Raw genomic sequence first — 6,000 nt, 5'->3', positions numbered from 1 at the left:
TGGGACAAACTAGCAACACAACGAGGACATTGCCTCCACATGTGGCCCATCTCGCCACACTCATAACAAGTCCCAAGTGCTGGAGAAGGGGACTGAAGGGAACCCCTCTTACCGGAGTGGCTAGCAAATGCACTCGGCATAGAAGAACCCTGAACCGATGGAGCACGAGATGCACTTTGAGCTGGAAGGGCGCTGAGTGAGGATTGTCCCTGCTGAGATCCATGATAACCATAACCCGAAGATGCCCCACGATAGCTTGGGCAAGCTGAATTTGCAGACCTAAATCAACGGCGAAGGAGCACCACTATTGCTACCAGATCCGCGAGGCCTCTTGGCCTCTCTCTCCTCTCGCTCCTAGCGGCAAACCGACTCAATCTCACGAGCGATATCAACCACCTCCTCAAACGTAGCACCCATCACCCTCTCTCTGGTCATAAGAATACGGAGATAATAAGTAAGGCCATCAACAAATCTCCCGATCCTCTCTCGATCTGTCGGAACCATCCAGATGACATGACGAGCGAACTCAAAAAACCTCAACTCATACTATGACACAATCATATCCCCCTACCGCAACCACTCAAACTGTCTATGCAAATCTTTTCTGCGGGACTACAACACATACTTCTCCAGGAAGAGAACAGAGAACTGCTGCCAAGTAAGGGGCGCTGCACCAACAGGTCTACGCCTCTCATATGCCTCCCACCAAGTGAAGGCAGCCCCAGAAAACTAGAAGGTAGTAAATGTCGCACCACTAGTCTCAAGAATCCTTGTTGTACGAAGCATCCACTAGCACTTATCTCCCAGAAACCCTGGGCATCCTCGCCCTCTGCACCGCTGAATGTCATAGGCTGAAGTCTACCAAACCTCTCGAGTCGACACTGCTCATCATCCGACATAACTGGTACTACAAACTCCTGAGCTGGTGCAACCGGCTGGGCTGGAGGTGCCCCCGGCGTCTGAATTCCCTGCACTGCCTGCTCAGGTGTGCAGGCAGCGGGAGTCTGATTGCCTCCCCGGCCTTGAAGTAAATGCGGCTGTAGTGGCTGAAACCGCCTGAGCCAGGCCAGTACAAACTGATAAGATCTGTGCTAAGGCCTCCTGAAGACCCGAAATCACGATGGGCACAGCTGGTGCCTGAACTGGTGCTGCTAGAGCATCCACAACTAGAGCCTAATCCTGAGCTGGGGTAGCTGGTGGATCAACAGGTGCTGCCCTCGTTGCTCTGCCTCTGCCACGACCACGACCGCATCCTCGGCCTCTGGTGGTCTCAGCTGGTGGCACTTGGGGTCGTCCACCTCGTTCGGTAGCACGCGTCCTCACCATCTGTGAGAGAATGGAATAACAGAAGTTTAGTACTTGGACCAACAAGTTCGCACGACAAGAATTTCATGAATATGAAGTTTTTCCTTTAGATTCTACAGCCTCTCGAGGATAAATACAAACATATCTGTACCGATCCGTGAGACTCTACTAAACCTGCTCATGACTCGTGAGACCTATGTAACCTAGGCTCTTATACCAACTTGTCACGGCCCTAACCTGGAACCCGGTCGTGATGGTTAATGGATCAAATTTGAAATTTGAAGAAGGACTGTGTCATGACCCTAACCCCGAACCCGGTCGTGATGGCGCTTCTCGTGAAGACAAGGCCAGCCAATTGAACCAAATTCTCATTTTTTAAAATAGTTAAACAACATAAAAATAGTTTAAACATGATTAATAATACTGAATAGCGGAAATAACGATAACATTACGGAAAATCCAACCCGACACAGCCCTAATCGGGGTGTCACAAGTCACGAGCATCTCTAAATCACAATACCAGTCTGCTAAAGTCATAAACTACTACAAATGTTTGAAAAGAAACGGAAATGATAGAGAAGTAGAGACACGGGGCTGCGGACGCCAACAGCTACCTCGTAGTCTCCGAAACTCGCCTGAAACTGGAGGAATCAACACTCAGGAGCGGAACTAGCAATGCCTGAATCTGCATACAGGGTGCAGGGAGTAAAGTGAGTACTCCAACTCAGTGAGTAACAAATGTAAATAACAACTAAAAGTAAGAAATCACGTAAATCACAAGGTAGTCTATAATGAAGCAGTAAATCACTTAAAATTAGTAAAACCAATAAAATTCAAGTAAAAGCCTCTTATAACCAGTAAAAACAGGTAATTGAGAGATATTTAAGATAAAGTAAACAAATAAAAGTTTGCCCCTCGGGCATAATGTCAGCAAATCTGCCTTCGAGCAACATCTTAGAATAGTACCAGCCCATCGGGCTCAATCTCAGAACAATACTAGCCCCTCGGGCTCAATCTCAGAACAATACTAGTCCCTAGGGCTCAATCTCACATCACATTCGGTATCCACGCTCATTGGGGGTGTACAGACTCCGGCAGGGGCCCCTTACGTTCCAAGCACAATATCAAGCCATCTCGTGACATCAAATCTAGGCCCTCGACCTCATATAAATCAAGCCACCTCGTGGCGTATATATGTATCTTAGGCCTTTGACCTCATATCAGTACCAGTGTATCCTCACAACTAGGCCCTCGGCCTTACTCAGCCAACGAGGATTTCGCATCCCAAAATATCATTTAAAATATCATTTAAGTCTCAAAACTGAGTAAAATGGCTGAGTAGTAAAATAGTGGAAAATAACATGACTGAGTTCAAGTAATAAATCAAAATAGTGAGGAAATAGTAATAAAAATCCCTGAAGGGTTCAAATAGTTGGCACGAAGCCCAAATATGGCAATCAGCCCAAATCATGATGATAGCAAATAACTAAAAGTCAAATACGCAGTAAAATCATCAATCGGGATGGACCCAGTCACAATTCCCAATAGTGCACGACCCCACGCTCGTCATCAAGCGTGTGTCTCGCCTCAATATAGCACTACGATGTGTAATCCGCGGTTTCAAACACTCAGAGCATCATTTACAATCATTACTCACCTCGAACCAGCTAAATCTCTAGCTCTCCATGTCTTTGCCCATCGAATCGTCCTCCACGCGCGTCGAATCTATCCAAAATCAGAACAAATACATAACAATATGCTAAAGGAACAAAGCCCAAGCAACAACAATGGAAAAATACCAAAAATCCTGAAATTAGCAAAACCCGAGCCTCGGGCCCACTTCTCGAATCTCAGAAATTTTCACATCAATAGATTCCTCGGCTCCCCACGAGTTCATTCATATCAAAAATACAAAAAAAGGAGTTCAAATGACCCCTCAAATCCTTATTTTAAGCCCTCTTAAACTCAAGCCCTAATCCTCCATTTTTAGTTCTTAAATTCCTTAAATTTCAGTCTTAATCCACGAAATACTACCATAGAAGTGTGTTTTAGGTCCAAAATCCTTACCTTAACGAAGTTCCCTTGAAATCCCCCTTCAAAATCGTCCAAAAGTTCCCAAGCCGAGGTCCAAAAATGGTGAAATAACCCAATTTCGCAAAATGGAATAACTTATATGTTCAGCCCAGGCATACCTGCATCTGCGGTCCAAAACCCGCTTCTGCGGTACCGCATATGCGGTCAACACCTCTGCTTCTGCGGAACTCACTTAACGGTCACAAACCGCATCTGCGGTCCACACGTCGCATCTGCGACTCCGCAGGTGCGGTCCCCATACCGCATCTGTGGTCCTGACTCCACTTCTACAATCCGTATTTGCGCCTTCCCTTCCGCACATGCGGTGCTGCACCTACGGTTCCCAAACCGCAGGTGCGACAACACCAGAAGCAGCAATATCAGCTGCTACAACAAATCTCCAATTTCCCCGTTAACCACCCGAAATCATCTCGAGGCCCCCGGACCTCAACCAAAAGCACCAACATGACCCAATACCTTATTCAAACTTGTTTCAACCATCAAAACACCTCAAATGACACCAAATCAACCAAAACACCTCAAATTCAAGCCTAAGTTTCTAAAACCTTCCGAAATACGCTTTTTATCAAAAACCCAACCAAACCACGTCCGAATGACCTGAAATCTTGCACACACGTCCAAAATGACACAACGAAGCTATTGCAACTCTCGGAATTCCATTCCGACCCCTATATCAAAATCTCGCCTATCAACCGGAAATCGCCAAAATATCAACTTCGCCAATTCAAGCCTAAATCTTCTCTACACCTCCAAAACCCATTCTGATCGTGCTCCTAAGTCCTAAATCACCTCTCGAAGCTAATCAAACCATCAGAACTCACATCCGAGCCCTCTAACTCATAAGTCAACATTTGATTGACATTTCCAACTTAAACCTTCTTAAAGAGACTAAGTATCTCAAACCTTATCAAAATCATTCCGGGCTCGATCAGACCAACCCGATACCACAAAACACGGATAACGAAACATAAAGAAGCTGAAATGGGCAAAACGGAGCGGTAACTCATGAGATGACTGGACGGCTCGTCACATACTGAAACAATTGGTATCTGGTGTAACCGCACCTATGAGGTTTTGGCCTGAGGTGCAGAGCCGCAGGAGCAGCCTAGGTGCAGCAAAAGTGGAAGTGGCTGGGCTAGGCTGGGACCACAGATGCGATCATCTTGCCGCAGAAGTGGGACCGAACCTGCGGAATGAAGGACCTAGATGCAGAATTTTGGGGGCTGTAGGAGGACCGCAGAAGCGATTAGTGGGTCGCACCTGCGCAATGGCAGAAGCGGTCAAGTGACAGCAGGTGCAAAAATGTTGGAGGTAGTGAGGTTCTTTTAAATCGGGGGTTGGGTTCATTTCAAACCCATTGTTTCCATTGGAGCCGATTTTGGAGCAACTTTAAGGTGCCATTTTTCACCGCCAAGCATGAGGTAAGTGGTTTATGTTAGTTTTGAGTTAAATACATGATTGTATATGGATTTGAGCATGAAAACTTATGGAAAACTTGGGGTTTGAGGGAAAACCTAGAAAATTAGTATTCTTGGATTTTAACCAAGATTTTGGATATGAAATTAAGAGTAAATTATATATTTGAGTTTGTGAGGTTATTGGTAAACTTTATCTTTAAAAAAATTTGGAATCCTGGCACGTGGGCCCGAGGGCGATTTTGTCAACTTTTTGAGCAGAGTTGGGATTTTATATAAACTGAATTGTTATGAATATTAGGGTGTATTTTCATTGGGTTTCCCATTATTTGGATAGTTTTGGAGCGTCGGGGCATCGGTTTGAGTCGTTGGAAGGTTTTCACCCAGACCTTTGCCTATTCAAGGTTCCAAAGTCATCTTCGGCCTTGCTCCTGCGTACCATGGTGTTTTGAGCCTGGTTCTGACATCTCCGACTCAGATCGGTGACCTTTCAAAGCCTTTCTCATTTCTAGAGTTCTTCTGAAACCTTAACCCTTTGAGGTTTTCTCCGATCTCTTTATATTCGTTGTGTATCTGTGCTCTCTTTGAGTTTTCAAATGGTCTCCCTAACTTTTCTTTCGAAAATTACTTTTCAAAGTCTTTCTTTTACGATTTAGGGTTTTCTGAAAATGCTTAAGTGTTTCTCTGACTTTCTTTTCCTTTTCTTTTGTGTGTATTTTCCTCTACTGTGTTCTATATTTTCCTTCTACCATGTATGTTCTTCTACTATGCTTTCTATGTTCCGTTCTTGTATGTTCTTCTACTGTGCTTTTTATACTATGCTCTTGTATGTTTTTCTACTATGTCCTGCTATTTTCTTCTACTATGTTCTGGTATGTTTCGCTTACTATATTCTTCTACCGTGTTCTTAAGTGTTCTTACTATTTTTCTTCTATTGAACTTTGTTTCTTTTAAAAAGATCTTCTTAAGCATGCTTTCTTCTACTGTTCTTATCAGTCTCTTCTCATCACGTTTCGAATTAGTTTCTTTACTCTGTTTGCCTTGAACCCCTCTACTGTATTTACATGCTATTCATGAGTTCTATTGATGGAAGAAGCATGTTAGAAGTTTCAGTTCTTTTCTGAAACCTCTAAACATGTTTCGATTCGACTACTTGCCTCCTCATCTCTGCACTTGATTCAAGGTG

This window comes from Nicotiana tabacum, chromosome 16, assembly GCF_000715075.1.
Source record: "Nicotiana tabacum cultivar K326 chromosome 16, ASM71507v2, whole genome shotgun sequence".
Taxonomy (NCBI): domain Eukaryota; kingdom Viridiplantae; phylum Streptophyta; class Magnoliopsida; order Solanales; family Solanaceae; genus Nicotiana; species Nicotiana tabacum.
This window is presented reverse-complemented; position numbering follows the sequence as displayed.